The 20,319-nt window shown below is 43.7% G+C and overlaps 1 protein-coding gene across 5 annotated transcripts in view; it reads left to right on the top strand.

The window, feature by feature from the left end:
- The window catches only part of MYL10 (myosin light chain 10), a 90,804-nt gene that overhangs the window by 18,550 nt on the left and 51,935 nt on the right, over positions 1–20,319 (top strand). The window contains exon 1 of one of the 5 annotated variants that reach the window (XM_053961293.1): positions 10,669–10,717. The exons of 3 other annotated variants lie outside the window; for them this stretch is intronic. The gene's annotated coding sequence lies outside the window, so the exon portion shown is untranslated. Of the gene's footprint in view, positions 1–10,668; positions 10,718–17,602; positions 17,665–20,319 lie in introns of those variants that run through there. One more of the 5 variants, XM_053961294.1, reaches the window with a different exon arrangement.

The following is a 20,319-nucleotide window of genomic DNA, read 5'->3' as shown; positions in this document are numbered from 1 at the left end:
GAAGGATTCCGACCTTTCAGGGTCTGTGTATCGGCTCCGGGGGAGGAGCAGGAATGAGGACGCTTGGGTTCAGTTCCCCAGTTTGGCTACCTGGCCTTTGGCAAATCACTTAATTACTCTGGTTTACAATTGCCCAATTGTCATAATAATTCTTTTCTTTCCCATAGCAGGGTGGGGATGGACAGAAGGAAAGCACATTCTTCCTACATTTATGATTACGGAGTGCTTTAAAATGCTCTGGAGAAAGGGCAAAGGGGCAGGAATACACCACATCCACCTCTGCTAGCTGGTCCCTAAAAGCATTTACTTACAGGGCAGGCTTGCTCACTGCCTTCAGTGGTAACTCTGTAAGGACATAGTTACTTAAGGTAGTCTTTTCCAAAGCATCCCAATGAGTGTCCCAAATCCCTTTGAAAGTATAGGAATCTCAGACTTTACATTGCAGAAATACACCTGAGCCCACACTGCGTTTGAAAACATCTGCATCATTTTTTTCAATTGATGTAAGGAATTTAACACTCATAATAGTAAAAGCTAGAAAATGAACATCCCGTAACTGACATGGCACTGAGTAGAGAAGTTTTCTCTTTATTGTAAAGATCATGTCGAAACCCTCCACAGACTTGCCTGATTCACTAGCCATGAAATCTTGGTCTCATCCTTTGATCCTTCTTCAGATACTCCTTCATGTAAGAATAAGGCAGACTCCATTGGCATGCCTCCAGCAGGGAGAGACTAAGGGAATTTCAGTGCTTCTCTGGGCTAATTAGCCACTTGCAGGACCCCAGGGAAGTGTAATCCACAGTTTGCCCTCACGACATCCATTCCTCTAAAAGCCTGGATCTTGGGCTTTACTTCAGCACTGTCACTTGTGAGGCTGACAGAGGTTTCTAATTCCAAATTACAATAAACTTTGAGCAAGGCCCAGTTCTCATGGAAGAGCCATTGTGTGGAGATAGGTGAACAGTGTCTAAGGAGGTTTGTAGATACGTAAAGTATTGGATGCTATGGAGGTATTAACTTCCTTCATCTCTTAATTGACTCCATGGGCTGCACATGGTGTCTCAGGAATGGAAAAGCAGAGAAATTGTCTGTGGCAAAAGCTGCATTCCATACCCTGAACCTCCACAACACAATTTTATTCCTGTCTGCCTCTAAGTTATTTTGCTTTCTTGCTATATATCTAACTCCTAAGACAGATCTTGCTAATTCAGCCTGAACCCTTTTCTGTTGAGTCACCTCCTTTATCTTCCAAATTAAAAGGCCAACAATTGTCTGTATATGAAGATTTAGACAATTGCTGCCTTTTAACCTCAGCATGAGCTGTATGTGAATTTCCTGCTGTTCTGTGTGAAAAGCCTAATTTAGGAGAGATTGTAGTTAGAGACCAAACTATTGGATGAGCTGTTCTTCCCTCCATACATGGAGCCAAGGCTCCAGACATCCAGGTCCCCTAGTGCAAGATAAACCCTGCTGGAATGCTGCATTCCACACCGAAGGCTTCTCAAGAAAGCTAGGGTCTGATGCCAGATCCCTGCAGCTAGGAGCAGGAATGTATCTAACATCAGGCAAAGGACAACCTGGCCCTTTTAGCTGTGAGCTCTTTGCATCTCACATCTTCCATCCAGTGCGTGCTGAACCCCTCTACCTTTCTGAGCCCCAAATACCAGAGCTGCCCTAGAACTTTGCTGAGCCCAACACAAATCTGTCCTCAGAAGCAGCATCTGCCTCCTCTGGCTGTTCTCCTGGGTAATCTGACAGTGCTTCCCCTTCCCAGGTCTCTGCCTTTCCTTCCTGTGCTCTCAAGCCCTCTGCTGTGATCACTTCCTCCTGCTAAAGCCTGATTCCTCTTGCTTCTACTCTTGTCAGACAATATTTATTGTTCTCAAGGGACACTGATGCAGAACATGAACCTCCTTCTATGACCCCTTCACCTTCTCTTGCTGCTGCTTTGTGTTGGGGCAGGCAATGCTGCCATCTCCAATGGGAAGTGGGAGGAAGGACATGTTTAAAACACAGAACAAAGAAGAGTTCCAGTTTGAGTTTGTATCTTATTTCTTTCTGCCTGTCTTCCCCGGTCAAATTAACACATGTGGCATTTCTCTTCCTGCCCTTGGTGCTATGCAGACAAGGGAGGCAGGGTGGTGTATTAGGGTGATGTCAGGGTGCAGCAGGGACTGTCTGCTCCCAAAGACACAGGGAACTGACAGGGATAATGTGGCTGCAAGTGGCAATATGGTCCTCTCCAGCCAGGGCCCACCCCACAGCCCTCAAGGGAGACAGGCAGGGATGGCCTGGGAGTGGCAGCCAACTTCAACCTGGAGTCCAGAGCATCAGACAATTTTGTGGAGATGAGGCAGGTCCAACCTCAAGCCAGGAAGTGAATCCACAGGTCAGGATCAGGCCTAGCAAGGCTAATAATGGTCAGGCACAGCCAAGTTATCACCAGGCAGGTCCACAGTGATGAGCTTGGCCTGAGGTCAAGCTGGGAAATTAGTGGGTCAAGATCAACAAGGTCCCTGGACAGGCACAGGCACTTCTGTGTGTGAGCTGGGGACAGGCACTCAGCTTTGCTCATTTGGTGATTAAAGACCCAGGGCTGAGCTTCAGTGAGACTCCTGACCATGGGCAGAGGGTGGAGGCTTCAGGTCAGACTGATTAGAGCCATTAAAACTTATTAGTGCTCTCAGATCCCTTATAGACAGGGATCTATATATTTCTGGCTCTGCCACTGACTTCCAGGTGGTCTTGAACAAATCCCCTCCTCTGTGCTTCTCCATCTTACCTGAATTTAAGCTGGAAGGATGTCCAGGACTGTCTTCTTCTCCAAAGCTTCATATTAGTAAATAGGAGCAGTGAATGTAGCATTATTTTTCAGTATGCTTGTAATTGCAAGATGTGCACCTATTAGCAGCATGGGAGTCACAGTAGCTCCACCACACAACAATCTTTTATTGTTCACATGAGTAGCTTCTCATATTTTCCTCTAACAAGCTTCTGAGTATTTCCGGCAGAATTCCTGTGAGATTAAACATCATATAAAATGTATTTGTCTCACGCAAGATATGACTTGCTTTTGAACCATCAGCAATCATCCCAGCAATTGCTAGGATACAACTGCATTTTTTTATTGTTATTACTATTTTTCCATTTTCTGTCCTGGATCTTGTAAGCCACCAGTCCTATCACTAATTATGCTAACAAGGTCCTGAGGTTGATTTAGAGGCTCTGTTAGAATGCCAGCCTCCCAGTTTACATCTCAAGTATCGGCATGTTTATTGTAGATGTCTGTTAAGAAAAGCTACTTTTTCCAGGCTTGTATGAGGAGTGAGAGCAGGAGCCAGAGTTGGGGGGAGTAGTGCAAAATGACACACAGAAATGAGAAAAAGCAAATATCTGCTGCATCTGCATCCTTCTGGCAAAAGGACTGACACTGCCATGGCACACAGAGGTTTGCCTGGAGCTTCTCATGGACACCTAATGTTCAATATTGTACAGTTTTCCCCCAAATACAGACCAAACAGACTTCTGAAAGCAGAGTTCACTGCTGAGGGCTGGCCCCCTGTTTGGTGTGTTGATAACTTCTCAGGGCTGATGTGTGTATTAGTCACCCTTGCTGGTTCATTGCTGATCTGAACGACAGAGGTTAAATAATTGCAAAAGCAGGGCTGATGTCATCATGGCGCCTGACTGGAGCTGCTGCTTGGAACTGCTGAGAGAGATGGATTTGCTTTGCTTTTGCCCAGGAAAGGGGTCACACTGGGCAGGGGCTCTCACCCTTCCTCAGCCCTACAGTCCAGTGCACAGTGTCTGTGTGCCTGAGTCACCCCCACCTTCCCCAGCCGCTCACCAACAGCACCGCGAGGAGCTGAGCTGGACACAACAGCTTCCCTCTCTATTCCTCCTCCTCCCTGCTTCTCCCTATTTCTCCCAGTCTGCAGAGATCCTGAGGACTTCTAAAAATCAGATTCATGAACAAGGCCCTCCTGTGTACACTGCACCAGGTGTGCAGGCCCCAGCACACAAGTCAGGATCTGTTTTGTTTTGTGTACATGGAGACTTTGCCTGTACAGACCTGTTCTACTGACCATGTCATGTGTGTATCACAGATAAGCTGGGCATGGGTCCTGTAACCTTGTGAGTGTAGATGGGCCTTTTTAACTTACTGTTCAACACTGAGAATATGTCTTGGTTCTGTATGAGACATAAAAACTAAAGACAGAGCCTGCCCTAAAGAGTTTGTATTCTAAATGTCAGTCAGAGAAAAGACAGGATGCGCTGTGGTGAGAGAGACTTCTGATGTGTTTGTAATTTAGATAGGAAAAACCCCCTAAACTTGCTTCACAGGAAAAGAGTGTATGCCTGTTGGTTTTAAATGGACTTGAGAAAAGAAAAAGTAACAGTTTTATGACAGTTTGCTGGGGGAGAGGCTTCTTTTAACACCTGCACTGAAGCTCAGGAGAAGGAACTGGATGTACACGCCTGTGTGGTCTGGAGTGTCTGTGCCTATTGTTCCTCTCCTCTCTGAGTGAAGTTCAGTTCTGGCTTCTGAGGGTACAACTTGTAGCTGACACCAGGGCTGCCTTTATTGGCACATGTGCCAATCCCTTTACTCCTTGAGCTCTTCCCTGTGGTTCTGTTGCGTTTGCCTGCTCTGTGTCTAATCCCTGTCTTGTGTTGTGTTTTATGCTTTTAATGAGAACGGATAGACAGCAAAGCAAAACTTTCATGCTGTGATCATAGAAGAGAAGCTATTTATTTCTGTGTTTCATGTGATGCCATGAAAACAGTCAGCAGTCTTACAGGAGAGCTCTGCAGCATCCACGGCACCTTTGCTGATGCCAGATGACATTCTGTAGCACGTGCCCCTTGGACTGCTGTTCTGCATCCTCAGGCTGTGGAATCAGAAATTAGTAGTGCAAGGGGCACATTTTATCCTTTTTTAGGTGAACATGTTTCCAGGGCTAAGACTTCTTAAATTCTGACTAGGACTTGTCAACGTTTTTATTATACATGTACACATTTGTATTTTAGGAAAATGAAGTGCTGGGTGTGGGCATGTGCTAATGCTAAAAAGGAAACACAACCATATGAAGCTTCCTAAAGCCTTATATTAAAATACCAGAAGGGTTTGACTGGGTTGTAGAGGTATGTGGAAAAGCCTTGGTCCACCTTGCTGCTAAAAACAGACACTCCCCTGGATTTATTTCAAAGTGGTCAAGACCACAGATGTAAGCAGGAAAATTCTGTGGGCCACACCACCTTAGTGAGAGACTGTCACAGCTGGAGAGTCCCTTGTGACACTGGGATTTAATTTCACCCAGGAAGCTGTTTCAGAGCACTGGAGCCTGTCAGAAGTTTGAATTCCCTCAGTGGTGTCTATCTTGTCAGCTTGAACCTTCAGGAAACAGTAAAGGCCCAACCCCCAGCTTGTTCAAACTGTCTTCACACTGGCTTGGTTTTACTGTGAGAGAGACTCAGTTTCCCTGGCTTGAATTTTCCTCTGCAGCTCCGGAGTAAGTGTGAGCACAACTAGGGCTGTTTCTGTGGCTCTGTGAACTCAGGATTCACCACAGTGTCCTGAAATGATGTGTGCATATAGGACTCTAGACCAATCATACTGCAAATTTAATACTAATTACAGCAACAACATCCTGATAACCTGGGGGCGGGGGGGGAGTAAAAAATAATGCAGTGATACCTTCAGAACGCAGGGCAGGTCCCTGACCCCTTGGAGCTGGCCATTTCCAGCTGCTGTGCCAAAGTACACCTGGCTTGGTGTGGTTATGGCAGAGAGCACAAAACAGTCCAAAGTCCCCATGGGAAGCTCTGGTTACAGCCCCTCATCCAGCTGAGCTGGATCTGCCCAGGAAAGGTGGAACCAAACCCTCCTTGCCTGTCTCCAGCTGCAGCCTGGCAGTCAGACCCACTGCTCCACTTTGAGTACAACCAAAGGAGCTTTGTGGCTGGGCTTAGCTGCAATCCAGGGCTGCTCTGGCCACTGCATCTCTTCTGCATCCTGAGCAGGATGATCACCCACCTTGGAAAGAACTACGTGATTAAGGGAAGAATGCCCTTTTGAAGGAGCAATTTAAAGAAATGTCATTTCTCTTAGCATATCATCTATATTTTTGGTCCTTGTATTCACATCTACTACCCTTGAATATATAATTCAGTACTGTAGACTTCAATTTGTTACTGAAAATGGTGCTTATGACCAGTTTTGATACTTTTTCAATATATTTTTAAAGGAAGTCATAAGACTCTTTACATGAATAACTGGAATTAACCTTCATTTGTGCCTTAATTTGAAGTTCAAACTTAACATAATCAATATTTTGTGGTCTACTGCAATCTGTTCAAGTCCGTTTATCCAAGGAAATTATTTGTTCCCCTTCTGCATTTGAGGTAGAAGTGGACACAATTAATTCCACAAACTATAAGAAATTGAAAGAACCAGGACTCTGAATATAAAGCAATATACCGTGTCCAAATTCAATATTTGTGAAGTGCATGCACATCTCACTTAAGTTTTAGCATATCATATACAAGGTGTTTCTCAGCAAAGTGTTCCAGTTCAGCTTCTGTACAATTTTAGCTCCTTTGTGAAGCCCGTTTCCCCCCTGAGTGAAGGTGATGGTATCAGGTGAAAATGGTCATATTTGCTGACATCAGACACTGAACAACTGAACAGAGTTTATGTAGCTGTCATGAGGTGTTTTTGGATGAGCTACATTTATAACCACGTAATTTGCTACCAATGTTTCATTGTAATTTACCCTCTGGAGAATTCATCATGTCATAAACTTCAGTAGGTACCAGATCAGTTCATTCTAATTTTAAGATAGTATCATAAGAAACATTTAGCACGTTGTGAAATAAATCCAACAGGCATTTAATCACCACGAGTCTGTCATGCTCATCTTTGTCATCCTTAACAAACTTAAAAACTGCAACTGGGCAATTCTCAGCTAATGTAAAAAGTAACATCTCATGGCTTTAACTGCAAGCCAGACAGATGATCATCTTGTGGGGACATGCCTCAACATTTCTGTGCACTGGAGGCTGACAAAATGATAGAGCTTCTGTGAGGCTGAAACTCTTGGCAGCTAAGGAGAAGTGATTGAAAACTTTGATTACACAGCTCTCAAGATCATTTGATTGTTTGATCAAATGCTTATTTATAAAATAATTTGCTGTGTTTTACAGAATATGAGGATGCTTATTTTGCTTCCAGCTAATTGCCCAGCTAATTTTCCTGTAATTTATTGATGGCAATGTGTCAAAAAACTAACATTAGTCTTATTAGACAACTGTGAATTACAAAGCTCAGACTATTTGACTTTTTCAATACTTCTTATATTTTCAGATAGTCACATACAGTTTCACTGTTGCCTTCAATAACAATAGAACAGATTTGTTTGTTACTGTACAGCTGAGAGGAAAATTATTATTAGAATACCTCATTATTTTCACAGTTTGAGAATTCATGTGTGCAGAGTAATGCTAGTGCAAATCACCTAGAGATAGTCAAACTTATTTTTGCATGTTGTGTTACTATTCTATGTTTAAAATTTGCAATTAATTTTTTGAGAAGGCAGAAGTTCTTGCTTTTGAGTGAGTGGATGGAATTTGATCTCGTACAAAGTGGGCAGAAGATCTGAAACATTCTGCTCAAATATAGTTCCAGTTAAGTCAGTCAGCAGCATCCCTGTGGGAGTGAATACCCACATTGAGTCTCCAGGTTGTTCTCAGCTCTCAGCCTCACTGTGGCAGAATCTCCAAGCAGTAAGAGCAGTGTAGGAGTTTACTCCATTCTCCCTCAGTTCTCCTGTGAAATTATCACTGGGTTTTTGTGCTAAATTCAAATGCAGCCATTTCCCTTTTCGTTTCCACCATACACTTCTGATTTTACCTTCTGAAATGCTTTTAGAATCTTGGTGCACACCAGCAATGCAATATAGAAAATCTTTTTATTGAGTAACACAGCAGCTGCTGTGCTCCAGTGCAAACTCAGTTTCTGTACTGCTAGGCTTCAATAACAAGTTCTGAAAAACTCTGGGAAGACCTTTACCTGGAAACATCCCCACATCTGCTCTCTTCTGCTTCAAGATCTTGTGTTATAGCACTGTGACTTAGTCCTGCTTTGAGCAAGGGATCTCTGAGGTCTCTCCTAACCCAAATGCAATGATTCTTTTCACTGATCTTGTGCAATAAAAGTCATTAGTACCTGAATGTGGTTTAACAAAACTTTCAAACTCCATAGTAGCTTAGAAAAGTTCTAGTTCAACAGGAAGCTGAGATTTCACTTTAGATTCCTCATTTAGCTTTTTACTTTCCAAGGGCTGAAGATAAAATTGAAGCTGGGTATGCAAAATTCCTACCACAGTGGTGAGTTGGCCCCACATCATCCCCTCGAATTATCTGTGGAGAAACTGGAAACAGGACTCAGGGGGACCTTCTTTACAGGATTTGTGCTCCTGGATTGGCTTGATTTTGCTCAGATTTCTGATCTTTTGGGAAAACTGGATCTGGGTGAACTCAGCTGTGTGTTCAGGTGTAGCATTATGTGTCATGCACATCTAATCATATACACGGGTTTATGTATTTTTTTTCTGTTGCAGCTGGTAAAAATCAAAGGATAGTAAGAAGAGACTGACAACAGATGTAAGAACCCAGAGCATTTGAAATGGGACAAACTGGCTGTGGGGAGAGATGTAAAATGGGGGCAAATGTGATAATTTTCAAGGCTGTACAAGAGAGGCAGAGAAACCCCTTGGGGGCAGGGGTAAAGTCATCATTGCATTAAGTGAATAGTCTGTTGTGATTGCTCTCTGATGTGAAATAGAGTGAAAAATGACAGGATTTTTCCCCTTTAATTTATTGGAAATATGAATGACTCAGTCTTTCTTTAACTTATTTTGTATCTGGTTTATTAAGTGTGTGCTCTGGATAAACAGAGTTTTCTGTTTTCCTGCTCCTGGAGATTTTGCTTCTTGCCTCACTTTTTTTCTTTTTCATTTTTTCCCTTTTTCTGAAAGTAGAGCTTTGGGTGAAATGTAGCCATAACATTTCTGGTATCAGAAACATACTAAGTTCATTCCTTTTAGCCATACAATTAAATTCCAGAACTCTTCAGAGTCGCTCCAAAGGTTCTGCTCATGAGAACTGTATCCAGGCTTTTCTTCCCAGCTCCCTCCTGGATGTTCCCTGAAAAGCAAGAATTCAAATCTTGCTAAGCTCCTGTGTCCTCTTGCCCACCAAAGGATGTAGCTGCCTGCAAGCATCTGAAAGGCTGTGTTTGTGAATCAGCAGCACGCCGTGGTCAGCTGTGAGCCAGACTGCAGCGCTCCTGGGAGCACGTCAAGGTGGGACTCACGTGGCTCTCACAGATGGAAGGCGACCTCTGGGCCAGCCCTTGCTGTCCCTTCAATGTAACAGAGCTGAACAAGCTCAACAGCCCTAGAGTCTGTGTCCAGCTCTGATTTTTGGGGTAGAAATCAGATGACATGCAGCTTAAGGCTTGAGTTTGTGTTTAATTAGGGGATTATCTCAAATCTGAAATTGAGCTGCTTTGAAGCGTGTGAACCAAAGCTAGATAAAGACTCCCACAAACCCCTGCACACTGAAAATTTATAGGGTTCGCCCTGTATTTATTTGCTGTGGCTCAGTTTGAGGTGAAAGGTAGAGCTCAGCTGCCACAGCTGGACTTTTTTTCTGGTGCACGTTTCTTTCTGCAGGCTGCTCTAATTTGTTTGTTGAGCAGATCATCTGGAATCAGATTGGCCGGAGCTGGAATCGCTCCGCTCCCTTAGCAAACACACGAGGTCTTGAGAGGTGTCTGCCTGCATGGAATGAAACGAGCTGGCTGGCACTTTAGCATTCCCCTGTGTAGGAGCGTCTTAGGAGTAAGACACTTAATTATTATTAACATTCTAATTGGCCTGTGCGAGCGCGGATGTGAGTGCGCGGCTGCGCTGGTACAGAGGATGCATTCCACACTTTCCAACCTGAAATCAAGCAGAGCCTGCATCTCCTAAAATTCCTATTTCAACCTTCAGCCGGCTCCAGTAGCAAAACCCTAAGCAGACTAAACGTGAGAAGGGAGGGGGGGCGGGGGAAGGGAAGAAAAAAGTAACTATATTAAGGAAACATTAACGGGAAAAGAACACCCTGCGAAGGTCTGCAGATAAGAATGGTAAGAATTGTTCCCTGCGAGCGGTACAGCTCGTCCTGGCCTCCTCCGTGCCAGCGTGCGGGAGGACATTAGCCTTTAATGGGAGACATTAGGGCTTTAAATCAAGCCCGTTTTTCCCGGAGCGCGGTGCTGGCGGCTGCCGCAGCGCCTCGGTGGCGGCTCCGCTCGCCGCGCCGCTCCTCGCCAGCGGCTTGCCACCACCTAGTGCCGTCCCTGGGAACTGCCCGGCCCGCCTGGCCACTGCCACAGCCCGGGAGGGAAAACTGCTCATTTACAACGCGAGCAGAAGCGGCGGCACCGGCGCGGTGCGGCTCCCTGCAGCAGCGATGCTCCCGGGGCTTACCGGGATAATGTCCTTGTCCAGCGGCTGTAGTTTCCAGCACGGTTCGTGCCTCAGTGTGTGACTGCCAGTGACAAGCAGTTCTGCAGGGTACAGGGGCTTTTTTGAGGCGTCCTTGGCTGTCGATGGAGAACAAACACTTTTACAAACTCACACTCTGGAAAAGACAAAAGAAACTGGTAACGTAAAATAGCTTCCTCTATGTGCTGGCCATCTCTCTGAAAGACCTAATCTGACCATTCAGCTGTATTTACAGCTCTCTCCTTCTGCTGAGATATACTTAAAAACAGGAGCATTTTCTTCTGCATTTAATTTAACACTAATCCTAAAATCATCCCATCCTTTCATACTACAGGAATTATTTCTACTACTTTTACCCTTGTTAAGAACAGCATTGCACACTGAGCTGTTTTTACAGAAATCAGGAAGACTTAACTACCCTCACAATCAAGTTTAGGGTGCCAGGATCTGACTTAAGGTCATCTTGCAAATGGATTTAGTGCTGCTTTGGCAGCACCAGTTTTCTCTCTACATATTGCAAAAAGTACTTGAACTCAGCCTCTAAAGAGTGCTGAGCAGCTGAAGTTCCCTCCAAAGCCAGTGACTGTTTGATTTGTCCCACGTCAGTCCAGACTCTGCTCATCATGTTTATTTGACAGGCAATAACCTTTTTATTGAACCCAGCACATTACACTGATGATCCACTCGTCAGCAAATATGATTGCAATAATCACTCGGTACTTATTTAACAGCCAATTGCTGTCTTTTGGGAAAGAGTCAATTTACATAGTTCCAAATTAAAATTAATACATTTTGTAATCGCTATTTAATAAAGGCCAAGGTAGGGGGCTTGTCTGCTGGTGAGAGGTGAGGGTGGGAGACCAGGAATCTACATGTAGTACTTGGTCCTGCCACTGACTTGCTGGACGACCTTGGGCAAATCACTTTGCTGCCACATTCTTTTTATTCCCTTGTAAAACTGGTATAATAGTACCCTGGTGCCATGAAGCTTAATTACTGTTTGTAAAGGATTTCAACCTCCCCAGCAAGGAGCTGCATGAATTCCCCCACAGCCTGCTGACCCTGACTGCAGGAAATGCATGCAGCTGTTTATCTGGAGGGATGTCTAGCTAGAAACACATTTGAGGCCAGTGAAGTATCTTTCTTTTAAGATAAAAGAAAACCTTCTTCCTCCTACGCTCGCCACCAATGTCAGAACTTCCTATTGCTTTTAAGTGCAAAGTCTCATTTTCTCTGAATATATGTATTCAGGAGCTTGGCCAAGCCGCCTTGGTATCGATTCTGATTGATAAGGCATGTAGGAATTCTTTTCCCATCCCCAGCCTGGGCTTTCCTCATGTGATAGCATCAGACTCTCACTCCTTGTCCTGTTTCTTTCCTCTCCCTCTCCCACTCCTCCTTAGGAATATAAAACACTTCAGAAATGGGACTGGGTTTGCAATAAGTTACTTTAATTGGATTTTTTTTTTTTGGGTATTGGTATGCACAGGTTATCTTTAAATGATTTACTGATGTACTGCCAAGCACTGCTCATTTAACCTCCTTCCTGCTCTCTTTGTGTATGGATTCCTCTAACGATACTGGCAAACAATCTTTTAGAGAGCGTGCCACACATTTCTGCAGTGAAAATCCCAAATGGAAAGCTACAGACACTGCCACTGCAGGGATGGCACGTCCCAGTCTCACAGCTTTTGGCACTCAGTCTCCAGAGGCCTGGGCACCATTGCAAGGTGGGCTCTTACCCACCCCCAATCCCAGGAAGGTAAAGGGGAGCCTTTTCCCCCCTTTCTGCTTATTTTTTATTCTTTTCCTTTTTCTTTTTTTTTTTTTTTTCCTTCCTTGTGATCGTTGAGCCACTCCGACGTGAATTTATGTGTGTAATCATCTGTGTTGTAATTGGCAGCCTGGCATATGAGTCACTAACCAAATTAACTGAAGTTTCCTTTGGGGAAAAATGTAATCAGTTACTACACTCAGATACATTGCACCAAATTAACTCTTGCTGTTTGTACGGGTTTGGGCTGAGCTGCCTGATGGTTTCCTTCCCCAAAACACAGGGGAGAAGGCCAAGAAGAGAGAAGGGTCAAAAGCCCCAGGGATGGAGATTTCTTTCTCAAATAGCTCCTGGAAAATAATTTACAGTAGTTTCTACCCTAAGAGTTCAAAAATCACAAATAATATCTGCCCCATATGACAAAATTGACTTTAAAATCAGTAAGATGGAAAAACACATGTTTTGCTTGTTTGGGGCATTTAGTGCTTCACCACGTCAGCTTATGTTTGCAACTCAAATTCTCAGGCCTCTACTTTCAGTGAGAAAGCAAGCTGAGATATTCATAGAATCACATGATTCAAGAAGCTGGAGCTTTAAAAAACATCCACTATTGCAGAACTAAGAGTAAGCTGGTCCGAGTTAGCAACACAGCACTTGTTTGGTTTTTGTCTGCACTGAAATCTATTCAGTGCCCAAATCTAAGCAGCACTGTGGAAATAATTGATAATAATTTTTTGTTTGCTGGCTGAATAAGAAAATAAATCAGTAAAAAATTTAACTGGAATGAAATATTTTATTTGATCTGAAATAAAACATCAACTTTAAAATATTTTTCTCTAAGTAAAAAATCAGATGCTTAAATTTAAAGTATCTTCATCTTTCAAGAGTTTCTTCCCCAAGTCTGGTAAATAGATCCAGTTGAGCTTGATCTGCAACTGTCAGAATAAAAAAACCATTCTACTAAAACAGGTCAGAGGGGCTGACCCAAGAGATCTGGTCTAGTGGGTGACTGAGGTGATGGAAGACTCAAAAAAGTGGTAATTGCTGCTTTATAGTGTCAGGGGCCCAGCTATACAAACATGTAGGCACCAATCTCTTCTGTTTTAGCCTCTGGAGCTTTGGTGCCTGGAATTTTTGGCTTTCACTTCTTGAAGAGTGCAGAACTTCTCACGGAAGTGTTGGTGGAAGGTAAATCCATGAACCAGTATGAAGGGATGTGAAAGGAGGTAATGATGACTGAGGGACCAGGACAGCTTCTAGCCCCTGTCCTGGGACATCCATCCACAGCCTCCTGGACAATTCAGATTTTCTAGTGTCTTCTGTGTAGGACTGAACTTGGCCAGTTAGAGAAAAACAATGTGTGAGCCCTGTGGAAGAGGGAGGAGGAAGGCTGCTTGGAGAACATAACCATGCTGGGCAAAATCTGTAATTCAGGCACAACCCCCATACTGCTCAGGGGATGCCCTACAGCTGCTGGAGGTATAAGCAGAAGATTAAAAATTTTGGCCCTTGTTCCCACCAGTGAGCTGGTGCAGTGCAACTGAAGTTATGACACCTGCTTTTATTTTAACCTTAAACTCTCTTCAAAAGGATTCCCTGAAAAGGTGTGGGATTTTTCTTTATTTTTTTTCTTCCTTGCTGCCCCTGAAGAAATATATACAGGTGTCTCAGTACCACTGTGATTCTTTAGCATGCCTCCGACTTCTGAGTACACTAATATTTCCTTTCTTTTTCATGTTCTCAATTTTTTCTTCATATATTTATTTTAATAGCTAGAACAATCTATTTTTGCAGTTGGAAGAATGCAAAATTCAATTTATCTCACAGAACACCTAAAATGAATTCAGGTAGAAAGGGGGTGGTGGAAGATTTAGGTCCTGACTGTAAGCTTTTGACTGGAGCCATTTGTCATTTTGCTTCACAGATTGGAGCAATGAAGGTTTTATAGTGTGAGCCCTGAGAGTGACAGAGCTGGATGTTGTGAAGGGTTCACAAGCAGCCTGTGCTAATCCACACCTGCCTGAGACTGGTGTGGAGAGGACTTGGGTTGGACACAGTCCTACTCTCATCATCTGTCCTCGGTGTGGAATCAGCAGAGGATGAGCACGAGGCACTGGGATCACCTGGGGCTGCCCATGGATCCCAACATCCTGCACACAGCACATTCCTAGAGCTGCCCCGTGCCTTGCCTCAGGTCTGCAGGATGCTCACTGGTACCTTAGTGCTGCTGAAATCAGAGGGAATCACCTCCTGGAGGTGTGTTCAGTGCTGGATTTGTGTGAGGCCAAACTGGGCATACATTCCAATGTTTTAGGGCACTGTCTGCGATCACAGAGCTGAATAATCCTTTCAAGGGGTTCTGTCACTCTCTGCCTCCTGCTAAATGGTGACAGCAATTTCAGCTGGGAGGATCAGCTTGCTGGGGCAAAGAACCAACTGTAACAGAGGCTGTGGAGTCTGGCTTTAGTGGGCATGTGGAGCTCAGGGCTGGGCATATCTTCATGGGGCCACCAGAAATCCTCTTTGGCAGAAGCCTTGGGAGGAGCAGGTGTCGAGGGTGAGTTGGCTCTTTCAGCCAAAGCAGAACTTCCCCAAAATACCTTTTCAATGGAAGATGGAGCACAGAGAGCAGTGATGCTCTGATGGTGGGGATCCTTTTTGGCTGCTGTAGGAGTGGGGGGAGCTGGGTGTGCAGACTCTTGATCCTTCCAGTCAGTTTCCACAAGTCTCTGCTTGTCAACACCCCCTTTCCCAAAGTTATTTCTCTTCCTGTCTCTTGCTGAGGGCTCTTGGATCCAAACACACTGCATTAGTTCTCACCTGCCATAGAAACCAGCAGTGCTGTAATAAGTGGGTGGGCTTCAGTGCTCAGAGCTGTGCTCAGCTGGGGTGGGGACCTGGGCTCTTCTCTGCCAGGGAAGGGGACAGCAGAGAGCAGGGCTGGGTCAGGCCTAACTCCTGCCATGGCTGCAGTCACTGGGAGCTCTGGAGGGACTGCAGGGACACCTTTCTGCCTTGGCCCTTCACAGGGCAGTGGTGATGGCAAGGGTGGCACAACATCAGCCAGACATCCCACTGATGCACTTCCTTCCCCTGACAGTGGCCAAGGGTCTGGCCCCAGCACATCACTGCCAAACCAAGCACCCCAAACCTTCCCACTTCTGCTCAGAGCAGGGGATGGAGGCAGAGCCAGGAAACAAGAAGGAAATGCCTGGGAAATGCTCCGTTGCTAACACAGCCTCTGTCGTGCTGCAGCTTCAGCCTGCTCGGTCTGGGTGTTTGTCAGGATGTGTGTGATGCCCTGGGCTGTGAGGGGACAGGGATGTGCCAGCTGATCCTGCCAAAGTGGCTGCAGTTTCCCTTTTCCTCAGCCTCTGCATTATTAGAATTATGCCAGAGCTGCAGAAAGATCTTTGAGACGTGAATTGTAATCAATGCAAGGCAAAATTTGCACTTGGAGTGGTATAAATAGTGCATAAATATCCTTCTTGCTGTCTGCACTGAGGTGAGTCTTGTCTTCAGAGCTTCCACTGTTTTTATTGCCTTTTCCCCCTCCCTTCACAATATTGAATTGACTGACTTTATCTTGGCACTTTCTGTGTCTTGCCAAAAGAACAAACTCAAAATAGCTTTCCAGGGTGCATTTTGGATATTTTTTTCTGTGCCACTGAAAGAAGAGATGGTTGTTCCAAAGAATGCAATTTATTTTACCCACTTTCATCCTGAGTTTATACATGGGCCATTAGCTGCCAGCTGAGTGGTAAACACATAAATGGTGGAGGTAATGCCTACATCTTGGATCCACTTGCTCCAAAAGCTTTTCTCTTCTCCCCAGCTGTGGTTATGAGCTAGCAAAACTCACTTAAACCTTTTCCACCAGCAGAATTAACTTCCATTAATGTTATGAGTGCTTCAGGCAAAAGAGCATTAGTCTGTTACACCTCCTCTGAGAGGCCTCCTCAGTGGGGTTGAACAGGTTGAATGACAAAGCAGCCATTTAAAAACCTGTCTGAAGATCCTTCACCAAGAAGGGGGAGTTTTGTAGCTAAGTTCTTTGGGAAGTGGAAAGTCCCAGTGCAGTTCCCAGATCTTCAGGAGTCTTTTGGCATCAATCTGGAATCTGCAATCTCTGGTTTTTCTGACCCACTCTTTTTTTTGTAGCACCTTTTTCCTCTGGAAAAGGCTACTGATGAGTGGGCATGGTGGCTACTGTGCGGGGTGCATGGTGGTGGAAAACGGAGTCCTTAATCTCCCTGGACTCTGATGGTTTGGGTGTGAAAAGGGAGGTAACACCCCTCCCTTCTTGTGCCTCCCCTGGCCTTACTGAGAGTGGGAGACCTGACCTCAAACACGAGCATAAAGTGCAACACAAATATGAAATGTAAATGATTTTCAGCATCTTGTAATCTCTTGTCCATGTAATTTCAAGTTAACTGTGTTGGTGCAGTGACTGCAATCTCACCCTGCACCTTTGTAGGTCGGGTTTCTGTGCAGGTCTCAGGGAATTTCTGCATAGTTACAGGATCCTCAGGAACAGGCAGAGCCTACTTTACTTAGTAATGGAGTAGGTTATGAACAGGTCTGTTGCTGAAGCATTTATTGTTTTTCAACTTAAGTTATGGTTTCATATAAATAATATATGTAGCTAGTCAATGCTTGGGAAATGCATTCTTTTCCTTGTGAAATATTTATGGACTTCAGTGCCTACTAAGTACCCAGTCAATTTTGAGACTACAGCTCTAGTGAGAAAGCTTGGTTGCCTGTCTTGGCCAGGGTGGGACAGATCTGTTAGCTGAAAGATACTGGAAATCTGATTTTTTATCTATAGATTTGTCCCCTTCCTTCCTCCTCTCTGTGTGGGGTCTCTCCATTCCCCCTTGGATTTGAAAATGGAATTGATATTGGTGGAGTTTTTGTACTGACAGAAAAGTCAGATAGAATCCTCTACATCAGGGAACATGTATGGTATGACCTGGTAAAAAACATAATTCATACTGAAATAGAAATCTGCTGGGATTTTCACTTGTCAATCAAATAATAAAAATTATTGGAATATTTTCTATAACAAATTATAACCTCCAAAATGCTGTCACTATTCACATGTGGTGCTATTTTTCCCAGTGTAGAATTCCCACATGTGGCTTCTGCATTTCTCACATCTTCTGAGAGAAAATGAAAATTAGCCCTGATATGGATTTACTGGTGGGATTGTCCAGAGTGATTTGGAATCATCTGAGACCCCCTGGGAGCTCTCCAGCCTTGGGAGAGGAGTTCCCATGGAAGAATTGGTGATTTAAGACAAAGAAACAACATGCTCAGCCTTTACCTCAGGTAATAATTCAGCCTCCTGATTCACTGTTGGGAATTGTCACCTTTTTGGCACAGGGCTCTGTCCTGCTCTTAGACTGGATGACAAGACTTTGGAATACATGAGACTTCAAACAAGTGGACACCTGAATTTGGGTTTTTTTTTTTCAAGAAATCAGCATGTCAGCACTTGAAACAGGCACTTGGGGTGTAGTGGTGGGTGAGCACTTTGAAGGACAGGAGCAGAGATGGCTGAAAATGCCATGATGGAATTCAGTCTCGAAAAAAACACCCTGAACCCAACAATTTGCAGATCTGTTTGAACTGATTCAAGTCATCTGAACCATTTAAATAATTTTTTTTTTTTTTTAATTTTTATTGTCCAGCTCTGACTCCTGCAGGCTGGAGCAGCCAGCACTGGCACAGACCAATGACAAGCTGCTTTTGCAACACTTACTGCAGTTTCCTGCTCTGGTGGCCTGTGAATGGGTGATTTTTTTTTTCCTTAAAAAAAGGTATCTGTCTGAAAGCCACACCATTAAAGCCTTAACTCAGCAATCTAAAATGACGTATTTTCCCCCCTTACCTACATGTCAAATCATAAACATCAGCCTCAGTAATAAATATTTCTATTTTATATGTATATTTTTATGCCTTTATCCCAGCTGGATTTTCAAGGCTAAGGGCTTCAGTGTGAGATCCTTGTTGCATGTTTAACAAACAAATAGTGAAAAATACGGTATGCTGATGTGGAGATTATTATACATAAATCATTGAAAAAATGCTCTTTTTGAGAGGAGAGAATCACAAAAAGAGTCATTGACCTGAATAAAAGCAGCTCAGCTCTACTCCAGAGAATTTGCCATTTTCGATACGTTAGTGCTTGCTAACAATTGTAATTTATTAATCCTGTTCACTCTTCTTTTCCTCCATACTTGCACATTTGATTTTTACTGTAAGCAAGAATTGTATTTATTTTCTAAGAGTGCAAATTGATCTTGTGGTCACTGATAAACACTAAAAGCTACTTGATAGTCAAGATAATCTCTCAAAAGACCCATAAGCAAAGTAGGTAGAAAAGACCTCCTCACTAGATCATTCAATTTTAATATTTCTAAGAGAAAAAGCAGTATTTGCATCCTGAATCAGAGCCAAGGATATTCTGCCTGATTTGCAGGTCATAACTCTCCTCATGGTCTGTTTGGAAACAGAAGCTCCCTGCCTTGTGCAAATTGATGGAGCTTTGCTGCCCCAGATGAAATACAGCCAGCTCTGCTGATACACTCCAGGATGGAGAGCAGAGAGAGGATTGTTTTCATAATCTCTGGGAAACCAGGATGTCTGTTTTGCTATTCAAATGGGAGCTGAACCCTTGGAAATTGTGTTTCTCATGCAGAGAAACCAGAAACAGTTTAGAGAGCCCAGGTACCTTGTTTTTACTTCCATATCTAGTCTATCTGTAATGCAGAGCTGTAATTGTTCAGGAACTATCAGGAGCTGCTTCCACCCTTGGCATCCCAAAACTCCCAACTCATGAATTCATATCCATGTACAGGACAGATATAGGAATATTTATATTTATATTTATATATTTATATACATATAGGCACCTTCACATACCTACCTGCACTAGCAGATGTGATTGTCTTTCTCCTCACGTCTCTGTTTTCCACATTTTTTGAGTATTTTATACAGTCAGAACTGAATTCTGCAAAGGACAGGACAGGAATTAAACAGAGTCCAGTGTGAGTTAATCTTACCTCAGTAAATATCCAGTTCTGATCTGGAAGCACCAGATGTGTGTGTGAAATAGAAGTTTTCTCTCTCCCAACACTTCTTCCAGGTAACTGTAGAATTGCCTTTGAATTCAGCTGCAGTCTCAGCACCGTGGTTTGTTTTATTTAACAAATGTTGACTTTTTTTTTTAATAAGAGCTGTTTTCTTCCTTTGACAATGTACTCAGAATTTGTCTGAGGAGGTTTTTTTGAGGTCTTCCTTGAGTATGTTGTAAATTTACCGACAGAAGGAAGTGAGTATTTAGCTGGTCATTAGTTCTTGGGGTTCCCCCTCATTTGCAGCCACTCTCTCTGAAGGTCGGCTGTGATGTGCCTGCCATTCCACTCAAGTTTTAAATCTTACTCAGGTTCAGTAAGTGCTGTGCAAAGCTTAGTTCTTCTCTAGTCTGGAAATGATTTTCCCCCCTATTATGTGGTTAAGATGAAGTCCTTGCTTGCTAGAACACCAATCTCCCCCCACTGCTCCTCTTCAGTGCCTGTAAAAAGTATTGGGGGGAAAAGAGATGAAATAAACCAGCATGCAAAGAGAAATAACCAGGAAATATGTGGTATATTTCTGTCATATATTTTAGTAAAGTCTTAATGTGGACACAAGAGTATCTGTCTTTGTAGATGAATTTCTGTATTCTTAGCATTTATTGAATCAGCAATGTCCCCATCCATTATGTAACAGGAGCAGCTGGTCAGCCTTTCATGTGATGTACAGTTTCCTTTCCTCCTCATAGTAATGAGAGAAAAAATGCCATTATTTTTCAGCACCTTTCAGCTAATATTCTTTCAGATTGTCATCCTTACTTCCATGAAAATGCAGACCCTAATTTAGAAGAATTAGCTTTGATTAAAGCATTATTTTATACTGGTAGGGTTGGGAAAGAGCTTCTTT

The sequence above is a fragment of the Vidua chalybeata genome, chromosome 20 (assembly GCF_026979565.1).
Source record: "Vidua chalybeata isolate OUT-0048 chromosome 20, bVidCha1 merged haplotype, whole genome shotgun sequence".
Classification (NCBI taxonomy): Eukaryota; Metazoa; Chordata; class Aves; order Passeriformes; family Viduidae; genus Vidua; species Vidua chalybeata.
The sequence above is the reverse complement of the archived record's forward strand: the minus strand, read 5'-3'. Positions and strand labels throughout refer to the sequence as shown.